The following is a 19,174-nucleotide window of genomic DNA, read 5'->3' as shown; positions in this document are numbered from 1 at the left end:
TCTACACCTGCTTCCAGAGGCTGAAAATAAAACGTTTCCTGCAGGACATACAGTAGCTCATAAGAATGGGAAAGACTTGAGATTTTTTAATAGAAGTAAATTCCAAATCTATATAACTTTCTGACACCAGTTGGTTTGAAAGTAAAAGATTTTCACTGGAGTATCCCTTTAAGTGTTTCAGCTGACCAGCTAAGTAATAGAGATGCAGGCCAAGTATCCTGCCTCATCTTTAGAGAGCTGCAAAGTGGAAAGTTTTAATTTGGACGGAGCAGAGCCCCAAATGAAGGACAGAAGCATGGAGGAAATGGATTGGAAGAAGGACATGGGAACAGGGACTGAGGAGTGTTGAAGAGTATATAAACATTTAGGGAGAATGATCAGTTTAACCAGGTTTATTCTGCCGGGAACAATTTAAGGGTAAAGTGCTCCAAGTGCTGAATTTATCCCGAATATAGGGGACCAAAGGTAATATATTTACCGGTAATTCCTGTACTACGTCTCTATAAATAGTAATACCTAGGTATTTAACCCCTTCAAGACCAAGCCCATTGATCCACGGATGTCAGGGTCAAAATAATGCAATGTTCCTCCCTGCCTTATCTTATCTATAGGATCCTGAGCCAGTCAAAGGGCTTTGATAGCCTGAAAGGTGCGTAGCTCTGCAGCGCTGTCTGCATCCCCTGTTTTCCTCTCCCCGCTTTTCATGGAAATTAAATAAAGTTGTCCCTGCTTCATAGACCGGTGAGTGCTATAAATATTTTTTCTTATGTTTAAACCACTATCATTAAATAGCTTAGGCTTCCCTGACCCCCTCCTCTTATATCTTCTTGATTCTCCCTCCTGTTCCTGAGATCTGTGGGTGTAAAGTTCGTCTGACAATTCCGGGAGTGACTGGGTGGGATTCTATGGTCGGGGGGCTGTATTAGGTATACACACCCCTCAATGTAACCCATTCCCTTTCCCTGACTGTATAATACGTCCATCACCTGCTATTTACTCCCATTATTAGAATGAAGTTCCCGCCCATCTGACATTTCCCTGATTTGTGGAACAATGATCCTGCACATCCCAGGAAAGAAAGGGGGGTGAGTATAACCGTGTGTAATCCAGACAAGGAATTAAAAAGATTAGTCAGCTCACCAGTGTGAATGGAGTCCAATAACCAACTGGTTCCCAGGAAAGAGCACGTGGAATCTGAAGACTCGGCCGACACCCAATGATGATCCAAGCAGAATCCACAGCTGCAATAGAGGGAAACTTTTATTCAGGCATATTAAAAGCTTCCAGTTTTATTTATACATTTTTCATTTATATTTATAAAATGAGAAGGGGAGTTTTTTTTTTTTTATTTGGTAAGAGGGTTTTTATAAAAAACGAAATAAAAAAACAACCTTTTTTTTTTAGAGTAACATTTTGCAATGCACTGATTGCTCATAGGGATCAGTGCAGTACATACATATTGCATTGATCCATGTACCTGGTGCTCAATTACAAAGGACTAGTAATCAAGCACTGAGCAAAAACCAGTGTCATTATGTCACTGAGGCCCTGCCCAGTATGTAAAACAGATTGACTGTAAGAACCTGATCTTCCTCTAGACCACCAGGCATGGCCTTTTTAACGGGATTTAAAAGCGGTACGCCGGCAAAAATCTTTTTCTTTCAAATCAACTGGTTTTAGAACGTTATACAGATTTGTAATTTCCTTCTAGTTAAAAAATCTAAAGTCTTCCAGTACTTATCAGCTGCTGTATGTCCTGCGAGAATTGGTGTTTTCTTTCCAGTCTGACACAGAGCTCTCTACTGCCATCTCTATCAATGTTATGAACTGTCCAGAGCAGGTGACGGTTTCTATGGGGATTTGCTGCTGCTCTGGACAGTTCCTCACATGGACAAAGTGGCAGCAGAGAAGAATACACCACTTCCAGCAGGACATACAGCAGCTGACAAGTATGGAAAAACTTGAGATTTACTCGAAGAAAATTACAAATCTATATTACTATCTGAAGCCAGTTGATTTGAAGCGAGTTGATTTTCGCCGGAGTACCCCTTTAAATGGTTAATTAGCTGGTGCAGTGATTGCAGCTTATAGTAGCTGGGTACGTCATAGGTCCTTAACTTCTTAGTAACAGAGGGAGTACATTTACTCCCTTGGCAATTGGGCTATTGCACATTTAGGTGTCCCAGAATATTGCTCTACGACCAGGCCTGTATTTAGAGTTCATGCTGCCCTAGGCACTTTGCATGCCGAGGCGCCCCCCCCCCTTCCCCGGCGAACTAGTGCCCCCTTCCCCTCGGCACTGGCAGGTTACATGCATGGTGTATACCCTGGCACAGCTGGCAGGCCGGCACTCCAGCACCCAGTACTACTGAGCGGCACCCCCCGACTGTCAGTAGTACTGGGGTGCCCTTTTGCTTGATGCCCGCTCTTCTCATCATCAGACGTGATGGAGGAAGGAGGGTGGGGACTTAATTTGGGGACCGCTTCTGTCCAGTGTCGGACTGGGGCACCCGGGGCCCACCAATATAGAACCAGTGAAACGCGACATGCTGACCCGCTCCTTTCCTGGATTTATCTGTATCTGTGACAAATCTCAGAACACCCTCCATTTATACAGCTCTCAGGGTATGCTGGGAGTTGTAGTCTCTGAGAGGACAGCCCTTTAATAAATCACTGTGTGCAGAGTCTCCTGGTGGCTGCAATCTGTGGGTGACTACCATCAGCCCTGAGGGTCCAGCAATACATCTGTCTACACTGTACTACAACTCCTAGCATATCCTGAGGGTTGCAGACTGTCAGTACATGCTGGGAGTTGTAGTGCATGCAGCTGTTGTAGTTAGGTCCTAGGAGGCTTGGTGGAAGATTAGAATACATAGATCTGTGGGGGCTCAGTGCAGGGAAGTGACCCCAGAACATCACTAATAGGGGATAGAACAAAAACATCTACTCCTATCCCCTATTAGTGATGTTCTGGGGTCACGTCCCTGCACTGAGCCCCCACAGATCTATGTATTCTGATATGTTGTATAATGCACCTAGGACCCAACTAGAACAGCTGCAGGCACTACAACTCCCAGCATATCCAGAGGGCTGCAGACTCAGTACATGCTGGGAGTTGTAGTGCCTGCAGCTGCTGTAGTTGGGTCCTAGGTGCATCATACACTGGATGCTTTGTGGCATATAATAATACATAGATCTGTGGGGGCTCAGTGTAGGGAAGTGACCCCAGAACATCACTAATAGGCTATAGGGGGAGATGTTTTTGTTCTATCCCCTATTAGTGATGTTCTGGGGTCACTTCCCTGCACTGAGCCCCCACAGATCTATGTATTCTGATCTCCCACAAAGCACCTAGTGTATAGGACACAACTACAACAGCTGCAGGCACTACAACTCCCAGCATGTACTGAAAGTCTGCAGCCCTCAGAGTATGCTGAGAGTTTTAGTACCTGCAGCTGTTGTAGTTGCCTTCTAGTTTAAAAGTTTGTGCTAGTGTACTGTAATGACCGCAGGGCTGTGTCAGTACACTACCGCAAACCATACACTGACCCATTTAGACCCCAATGGTACACAGGCTCTGCACACAATAGAAGTGATTACAGTGCAGTTACTAATGACTCACAGGTGACGTCTTCTCCGATTGCCGTCGCTCACTTTTTTCTTTCTTCTCCATCTGGTGCAGCATCATGATGACTTCTCCGACCACAACTCGTCTGCAGGCGGGCAGAGCAGGGTGACTGGGGAAGGGAGGCAGCTGGGGGTAACTGGGGAAAGGAGGCAGCTGGGGATGGCAGGAGGAACAGCTGGGGTGATAGGGGGAGAAGCTGGGGAGTAGCTGGAGTGACAGGGGGAGCAGGAGAAGCTGGGGAACAGGGGGAGCAGCTGGGGCGATTAAGGCAGCTGGGGCAATGGGGAGAAGCTGGGGCAACAGGGGGAGAAGATGGGGTGGCAGATGGGGTGGCAGGGGGAGGGGGATAAGCTGGGGTGACAGGGGAAGGGGGAGAAGCTGGGGAACAGGGGGAGCAGCTGGGGCGACAGGGGGAGGGGGAGCAGCTAGGGGTGGCAGGGGGAGAAGATGGGAGGGCAGCTGGGGTGGCAGGGGGAGAAGCTGGGGAATGGGGAGAAGCTGGGGAACAGGGGGAGCAGCTGGGGCGACAGGGGGGCAGTCGGGTTAACAGGGAGAGGAGAAGCTGGGGAACAGGGGGAGAAGCTGGGGCGACAGGGGGAGGGGGAGCAGCTAGGGGTGGCAGGGAAAGGCGGAGAAGCTGGGTAACAGGGGGAGAAGCTGGGGCGACAGGGGGAGGGGGAGCAACTAGGGGTGGCAGGGAAAGGCGGAGAAGCTGGGTAACAGGGGGAGCAGATGGGGCAACAGGGGGAGGGGGAGCAACTAGGGGTGGCAGGGAAAGGGGGAGAAGCTGGGTAACAGGGGGAGCAGCTGGGGCGACAGGGGGAGGGGGAGCAACTAGGGGTGGCAGGGAAAGGGGGAGAAGCTGGTTAACAGGGGGAGCAGCTGGGGCGACAGGGGGAGGGGGAGCAGGGGGAGAAGATGGGAGGGCAGCTGGGGCGGCAGGGGAGCAGCCGGGGGGGGCAGAGGGAACAGCCGGGGGGGCGGAGGGACCAAGCGGGGGGCGGGGGCAGAGGGACCAGCCGGGGGGGGGGGCGCAGAGGGACCAGCTGGGGGGATGCAGAGGGACCAGCAGGGGGGGGGGCGGCAGAGGGACCAGCTGGGGGGGGGGCAGAGGGACCAGCTGGGGGGGGGCAGAGGGACCAGCTGGGGGGGGGGCAGAGGGACCAGCTGGGGCGGGGGCAGAGGGACCAGCTGGGGGGGAGGCAGAGGGACCAGCCGGGAGGGGGGCAGAGGGACCAGCGGGGGGGGGGGGGGGGTTGAGGGACCAGCTGGGGGGGAGGCAGAGGGACCAGCGGGGGGGGGCAGAGGGACCAGCCGGGGGGGGAGGCAGAGGGACCGGCTGGGGGGAGGCAGAGGGACCAGTCGGGGGGGGGGGAGCAGAGGGACCATCTGGGGGGGAGGCAGAGGGAACAGCCGGGAGGGGGGGGAGGCAGAGGGACCAGCGGGGGGGGGGGGGGGCGGGGGGTCAGCCGGCCGGCAGGAACAGAGGCAGGCTGGGAAGGAAGGTCCCCCTATGCAGGGCCGGCGTGAGCTTCCGGCACAGACTGTCACACAGGCCGGAAGCTCACATTGCAGCCCCGCGATGCCCAAACTTCCCTGCTCAGCAGCGTGCGTGTGACGTCATCACGCCGCTGCTGAGCAGGGAAGTTCGGACATCGCGGGGCTACACTGTGAGCTTCCGGCCTGTGTGACAGTCTGTGCCGGAAGCTCACGCCGGCCCTGCATAGGGGGACCTTCCTTCCCAGCCTGCCTTTGTTCCTGCCGCCCAACTGATCCCCCGGCTGACCGATCACAAGAACCCCCCCCCCCCCCCGCACCCCCCGGGCGCGGACGTCAGCGGCGGGGCGGCGGAGGGGGTAAAAAAAAAAAAAATTAAATAAAAAAAGAAATGTGTCCTGCGGGTGCCGCCCCCCGCAGGGCGCCGCCCTAGGCACCGGACCACGGGTGCCTAGTGGCAAATACGGCCCTGTCTACGACGCGAGCTCAGGAGCTGAGATAGCTAGATAGTTTAGCAACTGGGTCCTCACCGCCAATAATGGGCCGCTGCTATTGCGCTTGCCATTTACCCCTTAAATGCTCCAGCGTTTAAGTCTAAGTGACAGGAGCAGCACCTGTCACTTAACGATCAGGTCACGGAACGGCCAAGTCACGGAACGGCCGGTCTCTGGCCGGATCATTTCGGCATCAGCGTGCGCCCGCATCAGAGCTTCCCATAGCCCACAGTGAAGCAAGTGGCCGAAGCCGTAAACTAACAGGTCTTTCTGCGGCTGGAATTCTGAATTCTGAATTCCTGTCAGTTTTTTCCGGCGCCGCACAGAGTGGAGCGTGTACGATGTGTGTACGCTCCGGCCGGGATCCAATTGCACACAAGGCTATGTTCAACTCCGCAAAACTATGGCCATAGTTCTGCGGCGAGAACTACGGCCGTAGTTTTACGTAGTGTGAACATAGCCTAAGGGTACAAACACACACACCGTATACGCAGCAGATCTGCAGCAGATTTGATGGTGCAGATTTGATGCTGTGTTCAGTTATTTTGATCTAATCTGCTGTGTATCTGCTGCGTATCGCAGCAGAAAATACTCTGCGTATACGGTGTGTGTGTTAGTACCCTAAGAGTTAAAATAGGGCCATTATAAGAATCCTAATTTGCAGTCTTACTGTTAAAAAATAGTAAAACAATAGCAAACCTATGTAAACATGCACATCACTGTATTGAGACTGACCTACTGAATAAAGAGAACATGTTGGTTTTACCTTAAAGTACATTATATAAACACGGAAATATGTGCGCAATTACATTAATTACATATTATTTTGCAATTTTCACCACTCGTTTTATGTTTTTTTTTGGTGTGTTAAATAGCCAACCCATAGCTTCATTTAGTGCTCAAAGCAAGTAATTACCTGTTCTGAGATGTTTTGGGGCTATTTCAACCCAATTACCTAAACAGACTCTTCTCTGTTTCGATCCTTCCTCCACCTTCAGAGACGTGCCTCCAGACTCTTCGATGGGCTGGGTTAGCAATTATAATCCTGCCCACTGAAGAGACAGAGCACAAGTGACACACTGTTCTCCCAGCATGTCTCCCCCTCTTGTTAACTCCCGCGCCCTCGCCCCAACCACCACTGGCAGCGCACCTCTGCCCCCAGGCTTTTCCCCTGTGCACATCTTTCTTATTTCTAACTTATACCCTCTCCTCTATCCCCCAGCTCCACTATGTGGGGATCAGCTCTGCTACATCATTTTGGGATCAGCTCTGCTACATCATGTGGGGATAAGCTCTGCTACATCATGTGGGGATAAGCTCTGCTACATACATCAAGATGGTATCAGCTCTGCTACATACATCAAGATGGTATCAGCTCTGCTAAATCATGTGGGGATCATCTCTGCCACATCGGATATGTGGGTATTGGCTCTGCTCCATCATGTTAGAATCAGCTCTGCTACATCATGTGCGGATCAGCTCTGCTTCATCATATGGGGATCAGCTCTGCTACATGATGAAGGGGATAAAACAAAGAGCAGCTCTGCTACATCATATTGGGATCAGCTCTGCTACATCACATGGGGATCAGTTCTACTACATCATACTGGGATCAGTTCTGCTAAATCATGTGTGTGTGTGAGCTCTGCTACATCATGTGTGGATCAACTCTGCTACACCTGACAAAAAACTGTCCTGTGTTTACTGTACAAAAGTAATGACAGCAGTAGACAGGAGAGAAAGTGCAGTGGACGAACATGTGAACAGACCAATCAGGGAGAGGCATGCCTGAGTATTTTGAGCCAACACCCGTCCTATTAGATTCCAGTACACATAGATTAAAAAAAGTTTTCCATTTATTGTGCGTGAATAACTAAGAAATAACGTCCATTGTTTGCAAAACACGTCCGAAAATAATTGTGATATTTTTTTTTTGCTGTCAGACAACGTCCGTTATTTAATACACTGTGTGCATTGGACGATCGTCACTTCTTGACTTCAATGCACGGCATTGTGGTCAATTAAAATGCGGCAATCACAGACCACTTTGCTCTTTTTTTCCCCTAGTGTCAATATAGCCATTAATAAATTAGCATATTCCGCAGCGGGGTAAATTACGAGGAACCCTCAATGGTAAGCCAGGTATGGCCTCAGGCACAGGCCCTCGGGTGTGTCAACCAGGGCTTGAGATGGATGCGGGTGACTTTCTTCCCCCTCCTTAGACTTCAAGGGGGCAAAGGAAGGCTATGGTGGCAACACACCCGGCCTGGTGATTGCAGCAGCCCACCATTTACAGGGCCCTCACAGGGTGTACTCCACCTCCTCACTGGGTTCTGCATGAACTCCGGGAGGTAGTCTCTTTTTAAGGGGCTCCTGCCAACAAACAGGGTACGGCCATGATGGAGATCCCTTAGGAAGCCATACGCTTTGTATCCGTAGAACTCCTGGACAGTGGAGCCTACACTCAGAACATACTTCACCCGGATCTGGGAGCTCCAGTCATCTTCTGATGTCCTACTTCCGCTCCTTCTTCTCTCCAAACCATCTCCAGATGACAGGGGTTGAGTAGAAGGAGATGGTGCTGATGCAGGAGAGGGTGGTCTTCTTCCTAGCACACAAGACGATCGGCCACTAAGGGTTCTTGGAAAGAGCTCTGGAAAGCCTGACGGCCTCACTGGGACTGCTGCACTCTGGTTGCGTGGAGTGTCACTTTCAATAGTGTCTGTGCTCCACGCTGCCTCCAATTAGGATGGTCGCTCATATGGAATAGACTAAAATTTTCTTTCATACTTGCTATTATCTATTCAGTTTCCTTCCCTCAGTTCTGAGCTGCTGTTTTTTACTGAAGACACAAAAATCGGTGTGTGAGCTTTTCTCGCCGTCTCCCCTCTCCTCCCCCTCCCTTCTAAGGCAGGTGATGTAAACAAGTCCCTGACTTGCTTTAGCTGCAACTTTGTAGTTTCTCTGTAATGCTGGGAGGGTTAATCGAAGGTCAAGTTGCTGATGAACTCACTGTGATTATCCCTGCGGACAAAAAATTGCTGCAAAGTTGCAGAAAGGGACTTGTTTACATCAGCTATCTCAAAAGGGAGGGGGGAGGAAGGGGAGAGAGAGAAAAGCTAATACACAGATTTTTGTGTCTTCCGCAGAAAGCAGCAGCTGCGAACTGGGGGAAGCAGACAGAATAGACAATAAGTATAGAAGAAATTGTTAGTCTCACCTTGGGCAGAAACATCAAAAATTATGTTTGAGCGGAAAACCCCTTCAAGGCAGAATTCCACTGTGTTCTTAAGAGGTTAAACAGACTTTTTGCATTTTGTATCTTCCTACACTATATTCATAATGAAGGCAAGCTTTATTTCATGTCCCTCCAAAGACCTTTAAAAAAGGTTTGTTAAAGGGGAACTATCAGGAGAACTATCAAGCTCCCTAGTGGGCACAGGGCACTGAGGATGAAGGTATGTCAGTTACTTTCCTCCTCCGTGTTGTTGCTGTTTAGTTTTGAAATCCTCTGCCTGGTAAGACATTAGGAGCACTGGCGGCAGAGCTACCCCAAGAACCGAGTGGCTGGGGGTCATAGCCCCACCCCAACGCGGTGATCCCCACTCCATTAATAGTCATTGGGGGGATGAGACTGCCATGCGGAGGCCCATTTTAATGATTGTCAATGGATGGGGGCAGGCCAGATCAGTGCTGGGGGGAGGGGCAGTAGCTGTAGCCCCGCTCCCAGTGCTTCTAAAGTTTTACCAGGCATTTCACAACTATCTGCATGGAAATGGAGCTGAGGATGAAGGTAACAGACATATCCTTCTCCTCAGAGCCCAGTGCCCACTAGGGAGCTATCAGCGGGTTAGTATTGTCTTACCTGCTGATAATTCCCCTTTAATAATATAAACAGGTAATGAAATGCATGGAGTAAGAGAAGCAACTAGTCTTTCCTCACTCCTCTGCATATGTTGTACTCAGTATTGCAGATCACTTCTATGTAATGGGGCTGAGCACACAACCAATGGACAGAAAGACCCTGACAGAGAAGCCCACCCTTTCTCCAATATCTTGCAGACCCTTCACGTGTCTTTACAGGAAAATACTAGGAGCCCCTCCTGCTGCGTTTTATTCATATACAGGTTGCATCTAGATAATAAAGGAAAGAATTACATTTATTCCGGCTCCATTATTATTATTATTATTATTATTATTATTAGCTGGGATAATAATAATAGTAATAAAATACTCAAAAATCTAGAAAAGTAAATCTCCCCCAGCAATGAGCAGGGAGATTTGTGCCATCAATCCTCCCTACTCTCCTCCTCTCCAATAGCTCTGTAAGGCTATGTTCACACACAGGATTTGGCTCTGTGTTTTTCCAACCACAATCAGCAGTGTAAGTCACCGGCCGGAATGATAATGGAAAGATTTGCGCGACTTCTGTTTTTTCAATCCTCTCCTGGTTTTGGTTGATGGAAATCCTATGTGTGACCACAGCCAAACACTGATAGGAAAGGGATCCGTTTATCCCACAGTCGGTTACTTTACCGTTATTTTCCTAGGGCCGACTGAAATAAAAGATGGCGACATTTCTACAGAGACAGCGGCTTATAAAGGTCTCATGTAACACCTCCCATTCCTGCTTATAAATCAGGCTGGATAGTAATCCTCCATAATAGAAGATAGAAGTATATAGAGAGGATTGGTCCCAGTTACTATAGCGGCCTATTATATGCTTCTGTAACTGCACATAGGCTTCCTGTATATCTATGTATTTCCTGTATAATGCATTGCAGTGTAACCCGACCCTGCTGCACATGATGACATCATCAGGCCCATTGTGACATCAGGCCCATAATGACATCACTAGGCATCAGCAGAGAATTGTCTCCCAGTTGTAGTGTTGCTGCGGTAAGAGTAAGTATGGCCGTCCTTACCTCCTGTCTCTATTATTTCCTCTCTTCTACCTATAACTCTTATAGATCGCTGTCACACATCACTGTCTCTTACTAAGAATTCTCAATGCATTTCTAAAGCCAAATCCGAAAGTGGAGTCAGAGCTGATAGAAAATATAGAGGACGGGCTTGTATGTCTCCTCTGGGCTGGATCCACTTCCAGGTTTGGCTCAGAAACTGCAGCAACTGTTTTCCAAACCAACCGCCATGTGTGGCACCTGCCCTCCCCTCCTCCTCCTGCCATGTGCGGCACCTGCCCTCCCCTCCTCCTGCCATGTGCGGCACCTGCCCTCCCCTCCTCCTCCTGCCATGTGCGGCACCTGCCCTCCCCTCCTCCTCCTGCCATGTGCGGCACCTGCCCTCCCCTCCTCCTGCCATGTGCGGCACCTGCCCTCCCCTCTTCCTGCCATGTGCGGCACCTGCCCTCCCCTCCTCCTCCTGCCATGTGCGGCACCTGCCCTCCCCTCCTCCTCCTGCCATGTGCGGCACCTGCCCTCCCCTCCTCCTGCCATGTGCGGCACCTGCCCTCCCCTCCTCCTCCTGCCATGTGCAGCACCTGCCCTCCCCTCTTCCTCCTGCCATCTACGGCATCTGCCCTCCCCTCCTCCTGCCATGTGCGGCATCTGCCCTCCCCTCCTCCTGCCATGTGCGGCACCTGCCCTCCCCTCCTCCTCCTGCCATGTGCAGCACCTGCCCTCCCCTCTTCCTCCTGCCATCTACGGCACCTGCCCTCCCCTCCTCCTCCTGCCATGTGCGGCACCTGCCCTCCCCTCCTCCTGCCATGTGCGGCACCTGCCCTCCCCTCCTCCTCCTGCCATGTGCAGCACCTGCCCTCCCCTCTTCCTCCTGCCATCTACGGCACCTGCCCTCCCCTCTTCCTGCCATGTGCGGCACCTGCCCTCCCCTCCTCCTCCGGCCATGTGCAGCACCTGCCCTCCCTTCTTCCTCCTGCCATCTACGGCACCTGCCCTCCCCTCCTCCTGCCATGTGCGGCACCTGCCCTCCCCTCCTCCTGCCATGTGCGGCACCTGCCCTCCCCTCCTCCTGCCATGTGCGGCACCTGCCCTCCCCTCCTCCTGCCATGTGCGGCACCTGCCCTCCCCTCCTCCTGCCATGTGCGGCACCTGCCCTCCCCTCCTCCTCCTGCCATGTGCGGCACCTGCCCTCCCCTCTTCCTCCTGCCATCTACGGCACCTGCCCTCCCCTCCTCCTGCCATGTGCCCCCAGACATTTGCTGATTTACCACTTATTCCATTATTCACATGGAAGGAATTGGGAAGAACTTGTCATAAAGCCCAATGTAATAACACATCTTTTTATTCTCTTATATCAAGGATTATTCTTCAATTACTGTGACAACCACAACTTCTACTACTACGACGATTGCGACTTGAACTGAGTTCAATAGTGCTACTTTGACTTTGACTTGAGTTTTTGACTTCTTGGATAAGAAGAATGGAGATATCACATCATGTAAGTCAGAAACCGATTAAAGGGTCGTTCACCCCCCATTTTTTTTTTTTCATTTTAAATCAACTGGTGTCAGAAAGTACCAGATATTTGTAATTAACTTCTATTTATAAGTCTCAAGTCTTCCACTGCTTATTAGCTGCTGTATGTCCTGCAGGAAGTAGTGTATTCTTTCCAGTCTGACACAGCGCTCTCTGCTGCCACCTCTGTCCATGTCAGGAACTGTCCAGCGCAGTAGCAAATCCCCTCAGAAAACCTCTCCTGCTGTGGACAGTTCCTGACATGGACAGAGGTGGCAGCAGAGAGAACTGTGACAGGCTGGAAAGAATAAACCACTTCCTGCAGGGCCTGAGCTGTCATCATACTAGCAAAGGAGATGCCTACCATGGGGGACACTAGGGGAAAATCATGGGGCCCCATAGCATAAAAAACAGCATTGGGCCCCACGAATCCTGTATGAGCCAAATACTCTGGTATATATATACTATATATATATACTGGTGTGTGTATGGGGTGGGGGCGGGTCAGGGGCTCTCCACTGGAGGCAGACTATGCTCTGCCCAGGCCACATATGTGCTGCATGGTTTGCCTCCATGGTAGCTACGCTAGTGCTTTTCCCATGTATGTATCTGTGGTATATTGTGATGTTGCACTATACATAGAAGCTCTTGCAGTGTAACATTGCGGCCACATACAGGCAGGTTTGTACAACATCCTCATCTCTAGCAGCACCTCCTTATTGATAACGCTCCCTCAGTGTTATGGGTTTACATGATTTTAGTAGGTGTTGTATTACAGTAATATCTTGGTATTTGAGCAATTCAGTATTTAAACAAAATTTCCCCCTGAAGTTTTGCTCTCTACACGAAGATTGTTGGGTATCCTGACAAAATCAGAGGAGATAACTATTGTTCAGCTGACAGTCATAATAACAGGAATCCCTGCTCCATGTTCCTCACAACAGAGATAGAGCCAGGAGCGGGTGGCCGGAGCAGCTCCTGGGACCCATCTTCAGCCCTCCGACGCCCACACTGCCTCGCCGGCAGCCAGGCTTGCCTAATTCTCAGCCAAATGCTGAGCAGTGGGGGGAGCGGCAGCGCAAGGGATATGATGAGAATCCCTCTTCTTTACAGGGTGTTCCCCCAAGAGGGAAGGAGCGGGCGGCTGTTTAACCCCTTAAGGACAGAGCCCAAAATGACCTTAAGGACCGCAGCAAATTTCAGGAATATGACCTGTATCACTTTATCCATTAATAACTTCGGGATGCTTTTACCTATCCGGCTGATTCTGAGATTGTTTTTTCGTGACATGTTATACTTTATATTTCTGGAAAAATTGAGTCGATACTTACACCCTATCTTTATGAAAAAACCCAAAATAACGTGAAAAATTGAGAAAAATAGCATTTTTCTAACTTTGAAATGTTGTGCTTATACAGAAAATGGTTATGCCACATAAATTATATATGAAATAGCATTAGCAATATGTCTACTTTATGTTGGCGGCATTTATTAAACTTTCGTTCAATTGTTTAAGACAATAGAAAGCGTAAAAGTTTAGCATCATTTTTTCAAATTTTCGTAAGAATTTCAAAATCTGATTTTTCAAGGGACCAGTTCATGTTTGAAGTGTATTTGAGGGGGCTGTATATTATGAAGCCCCACAAAGCACCCCATTTCAGAAACTGCACCCCCCAAACTGTTCAAAATCAGTTCCAGAAAGTTTTTTAACCCTTTAGGTGAGTCACAGAAATAAAAGCTAAGAGTGTGAGAAAATTGAAAATTTCAATTTTCTTTGTAGAAATTATATTGTGATCCAATATGTCTCATAATAGAAAACCTATTTCCAGAGAAATGCACCCCAATCTTTATTGCCCCGCTTCTGCAGTTTATAAAAATATACGATATGTGGCCCTAATGCGCTATTTGACGCAACCACAAGCCTCAGATATAAGGAAGCGCCTAGTGAATTTTGAAGCCTCCTTACATTTGGCCAATTTTCAAAGTACCACTTCTGGTTGGCAGAGGCTCTGGGGTGCCAAAACCTAACAAACACCCCTAAAGGGATACCATTTAGGAAACTACACCCCTTATGGAATCTAACAAGGGGTATAGTGAGCACATGGACCCCACTGGTGACAGACACAATGTGCCGTGAAATTGAAAAAAAAAATTTTTTTACACTAAAACTTGGTCTAGCCTTAAATTTTTCAGGTTCACAAGGGGTTAAAAGGAAAAAAACCCATACAACTTGTAGAGAAATTTCCCCCGAGTACAAAAATACCCCACATGGGGACATAATATATCATGCGGGCGCAGGACAGGCCTCCAAAAGGAAGGAGCACCATTTGGCCAGAATGGAGGACAGAGGCCATGTTGGGTTTACAGAGCCATCGTACTGTCATAACAGTGGAAACACCCCACAAGTAACCCCATTATGGAAACTACACCCTTCAAGGAATGTAACAAGGGGTATAGTGGGCATATGGACCCCACTGGTGACAGACACAGATGTGGAACAATGTGCCGTGAAAATGAAAAATTTTATTTTTTACACTAAAACGTTGGTGTAACTTGAAATTTTTCATGTTCACAAGGGGTTAAAAGAAAAAATAAACCACTTATCATGTACAGCAATTTCCCCCGATTACAGGAATACCCCACATGTGGACACAAAGTGCAAAGTCGGCGCATGGAAAGCCTCCAAAGGGAAGGAGCGCAATTTGGATTTTGAAAGCTGGATTTGACCAGAATGGAGGACTAAGGCCATGTCTGGTTCGCAGAGCCCCCGTGCTGCCAAAACATTGTAAACCCCCCACAAGTGACCCCATTATGGAAACTACACCCCTTAAGGAATCTAACAAGGGGTATAGTGTGCATATGGACCCCACTGGTGACAGGTACAATGTGCAGTGAAAATGAAAAATTTAATTTTTTACACTAAAATGTTGGCATAACTTTGAATTTTTCCATGTTCACAAGGGGTTAAAAGAAAAAATAAATCACTAATAATGTAGAGCAATTTCACCCGATTATAGGAATACCCCACATGTGGACACATAGTGCAAAGCCAGCGCATGGAAAGCCTCCAAAGGGAAGGAGCGCAATTTGGATTTTGGAAGCTGGGATCCAGTGTCAGTGCATCCCTATGAGAATACATACATGCAGCGGGATTGACATCCCACTGTGTGTATGTAAGTTAACCCCCCGACGGCCGGAGCATACGTCACCTCCTCCCCGCTCTGGCTTGTTTTGAAGATCCCGGTGTCTGCCACTGATTTGCCTGAGCCAGAAGTCCTGCCGAGGAGGAGGAGGTGATATATGCTCCGGCCGCCGGGGGGTTAATTTACATACACGCAGCGGGATGTCAATCCCACTGCGTGTATGTATTCTCATAGGGATGCACTCCGCTGCGGATCGTGTGTGTGTGTGAAGGTACCCTTAGAGGGGTGTGTAAGTGTTATGCTTTTACACATGAAAGTGTTAGTGTGCGTGTTTTATGCACTGTTTTTACATTTTATTTGTGTGAGTTAACTTTTTTTTTCTTTTGGGGTACACCGAGGGAAAAAGAAAAGAAAATTTACTCTAAAAAAAAAAAAAAGAAACAGAAGAGGGCAGAGGCAGGGGACACTATTCACCACCGATCCAGGGGTGAGGGTGGCAGGAAAAAGGAAAGGGTGGCAGGAGAGGGTAAGAGGAGACGAGAGAGGGTAAGAGGAGAGAGGGTGGCAGCGGAGAGGGGAGAGGGTGGTTGACAGCAGAGCGGTTGGGTAGTAGGAGAGTGGCGGCAGGATGGAGGGGAGAGGGTAAGAGAAGAGAGGGTGGCAGTGGAGAGGGTGGCAGGACAGGCGGTGGCAGCAGGGAGGGTGGGTGTCAGTCAGGAGAGGGTGGGTGGCAGCAGGGACAGTGGGTGGCAATAAGGAGACGGTGGGTGCCATCAGCAGGGAGGGTGGCAGCAGGGAGGGAAGGTGGGAGGTAGTCAGCAGGGAGGGAGGGTGTCAGCAGGGAGGGAAGGTGGGAGGTAGTCAGCAGGGAGGGAGGGTGTCAGCAGGGAGGGAGGGTGGAAGGGTGTCAGCAGGGAGGGAGGGTGGAAGGGTGTCAGCAGGGTGGGAGGGAGGGAGGGTGTCAGCAGGGTGGGAGGGAGGGTGTCAGCAGGGTGGGAGGGAGGGAGGGTGTCAGCAGGGTGGGAGGGAGGGAGGGAGGGTGTCAGCAGGGTGGGAGGGAGGGAGGGAGGGTGTCAGCAGGGTGGGAGGGAGGGAGGTTGTCAGCAGGGAGGGAGGATGTCAGCAGGGAGGGAGGGTGGGAGGTTGTCAGCAGGGTGGGAGGGTGTCAGCAGGGAGGGAGGGTGGAAGGGTGTCAGCAGGGTAGGAGGGAGGGAGGGTGTCAGCAGGGTGGGAGGGAGGGTGTCAGGAGGGTGTCAGCAGGGTAGGAGGGAGGGTGTCAGCAGGGAGGGAGGGAGGTTGTCAGCAGGGAGGGAGGGAGGGAGGTTGTCAGCAGGGAGGGAGGGTGGGAGGTTGTCAGCAGGGAGGGAGGGTGTCAGCAGGGAGGGAGGGTGTCAGCAGGGAGGGTGGGAGGGAGGGTGGGAGGTTGTCAGCAGGGAGGGAGGGAGGGAGGTTGTCAGCAGGGAGGGAGGGTGGGAGGGAGGTTGTCAGCAGGGAGGGAGGGAGGGTGGGAGGGAGGTTGTCAGCAGGGAGGGAGGTTGTCAGCAGGGAGGGAGGTTGTCAGCAGGGTGGGAGGGTGTCAGGGTGGCAAAGGGGGCCTGGGGGAGGAGGAGACACAACACAGGGAGATCAGCTAGCAGCAGGGAACTCCTAGCTGATCTCCCTGCATTGCAGACGGAGATCGGCGGCGGAGGAGGCAGCACGGGGGAGGAGGCGCCCGGCACACACCAGGTACGCACCGGGCGCCGGGCTCACTGCACGCTGCTCCCATCATCTCCTTCTCAGCTCGCCGATTCCGGCAAGCAGAGAAGGAGATGATGGGCGTAGTAGTAAAGATAGCCCGTGAATGGCCGGCTGGTGGTTACCGGCCAATCACGGGCGATCTGGGGGCCGGATCCACGGGCAGGTGATGCCCGGGCACGGCTGTGATTGGTGCTGTCTCGGACAGCACCAATTACAGCTTAGTGCCGGGGTCCGGTCCCGGAAACCAGGGAAATTGCTGTGATTGGCCGATGAGAAGTCATCGGCCAATCACAGCGATCGTTGTCACGGAGGGCAGGGAAACTGCCCCCTACGTGACAAAGGAAGATGGCTGCTGTAAGAATCAGCAGCCATCTTTACCGGAGCGCCACGCGATTTCGCGCGGCGCCCGGTTAAAGGGCCCGCGTACCGGTACGTCATGGGTCCTTAAGTGACAGTGATCCATGACGTGCCGTTACGTCATGGGTCCTTAAGAGGTTAAACTTGCCGCCCAGCTCCTGCTTCTCTCAGCTGCGAGCATACCCTATAAAGAAGCAGGGGTGCCCATCATAATGAGGGGAATCCCTACTTCTTTACAGGGTGTCCCCTGCAGCTAAGAAAAGCAGGAGCAGCCCAGCAAGTTTAAACAGCCGCCCGCTCCTTGTCTCTCTGGAGAACACAGAACGGGGATTCCCCTCTTTATGACAGCAACCCCGCTCTTTACATTTACATAAAAACTGCTAGTTTTTACGCTCTGTGGGCCGGGCGCTCTGCACACATGGAGGGTAAAGACCAATTAATGACATTTACATTGTTCCCTATTGGAACTTACAGCTCGGTTCTTGAACTGCTTGGTTCTAGAATAACCTTTTAGAACTGATGGTGTTCGAGAACAGAAGTATCACTGTACTTATTGTCTGTGAGATGGACCCAATATAGAATCTGCAGTGATGACTACTTGGAGTGCCGCTTATTTCTATATGACAGAGCTTTTCTCCTTTCTGTATTCTGTAGTTTATATGTCAGTGACTGGGCCCCCTTGTCACTATAGGCCGTGCATGGTCTATATGTTGGGGTTTGGTAATGGAGGACTATATATTATATGTTCCATGGACTTCATCTACTTGTCTGCTTACACCCTCTATTTTCCTTTTACAGTCTGCAGAGAAAGACTTGCAATGTAAGTAGTGACATTCTCTATCATTCCCTATATATAGATAGCGATGTTCGTTCGGTGTCTTCCTGGCTTCTGGACGCTGCCTGCAGCCGCTGCGGGCATTGCAGAGCTCTGGAGCTTCAGGCCCCTCGGCCAATCACTGTCCCCGATGCTGTTCTGTCTTGGAAAGCCATTGGATAAGCGGCTGTCACTGCAGAGACCGGCTTTGAAGTTGAAGTGGCGGCTGCGGGGCAGAGGCCAGGAAGACACCGGGGATTGTGGACGGGTATATACTGTATAAACTCTGTTATTTTCTTTACACAATGATGATGACTTACACCCTGAACCATCTAAGACCATGTTCACATGGCGTATAACACTGGGCGTTCTGTGACCCAGCATGGTCACAGAACAACTGGTGTTACTGAAGATCATCCCGGTCGGGACTGGATGATCTTCATTTCTGACAAATTCATTTCTGTGCGCCCTCATCTGAATTCACCGCTGCAAACAATGGAGAGTTGTGTGAAACGCTCCATTGTGTGAACTGACATGTGAGTTTTTTGTGCAGCTGGATGGAATCCTGGCCGGAGCGTATACTATGTGTATACTATGTGTATACTATGTGTATGCTATGTGTATGCTATGTGTATGCTATGTGTATGCTATGTGTATACTATGTGTATGCTATGTGTATACTATGTGTATGCTATGTGTATACTATGTGTATGCTATGTTTATACTATGTGTATGCTATGTGTATACTATGTGTATGCTTTGTGTATACTATGTATGCTATGTGTATGCTATGTGTATACTATGTGTATACTATGTGTATGCTATGTGTATACTATGTGTATGCTATGTGTATACTATGTGTATGCTATGTGTATGCTATGTGTATACTATGTGTATACTATGTGTATGCTATGTGTATACTATGTGTATGCTATGTGTATGCTATGTGTATACTATGTGTATGCTATGTGTATACTATGTGTATGCTATGTGTATACTATGTGTATGCTATGTTTATACTATGTGTATGCTATGTGTATACTATGTGTATGCTTTGTGTATACTAT

At 50.0% G+C, this 19,174-nt stretch overlaps 1 protein-coding gene across 1 annotated transcript in view; it reads right to left on the bottom strand.

The window, feature by feature from the left end:
* LOC138799635 (uncharacterized) overlaps window positions 1-10,648 on the bottom strand; it is a 97,479-nt gene extending 86,831 nt beyond the window's left edge. Inside the window, exons 1-2 of the mRNA XM_069981088.1 lie at window positions 10,545-10,648; window positions 1,141-1,241 (exon numbers count right to left, since the gene is read on the bottom strand). The gene's annotated coding sequence lies outside the window, so the exon portion shown is untranslated. The remainder of the gene's footprint in view (window positions 1-1,140; window positions 1,242-10,544) is intronic.
* Window positions 10,649-19,174: the final 8,526 nt, after the last annotated feature.

This window comes from Dendropsophus ebraccatus, chromosome 8 (genome assembly GCF_027789765.1).
Source record: "Dendropsophus ebraccatus isolate aDenEbr1 chromosome 8, aDenEbr1.pat, whole genome shotgun sequence".
Taxonomy (NCBI): domain Eukaryota; kingdom Metazoa; phylum Chordata; class Amphibia; order Anura; family Hylidae; genus Dendropsophus; species Dendropsophus ebraccatus.
This window is presented reverse-complemented; position numbering and strand designations above follow the sequence as displayed.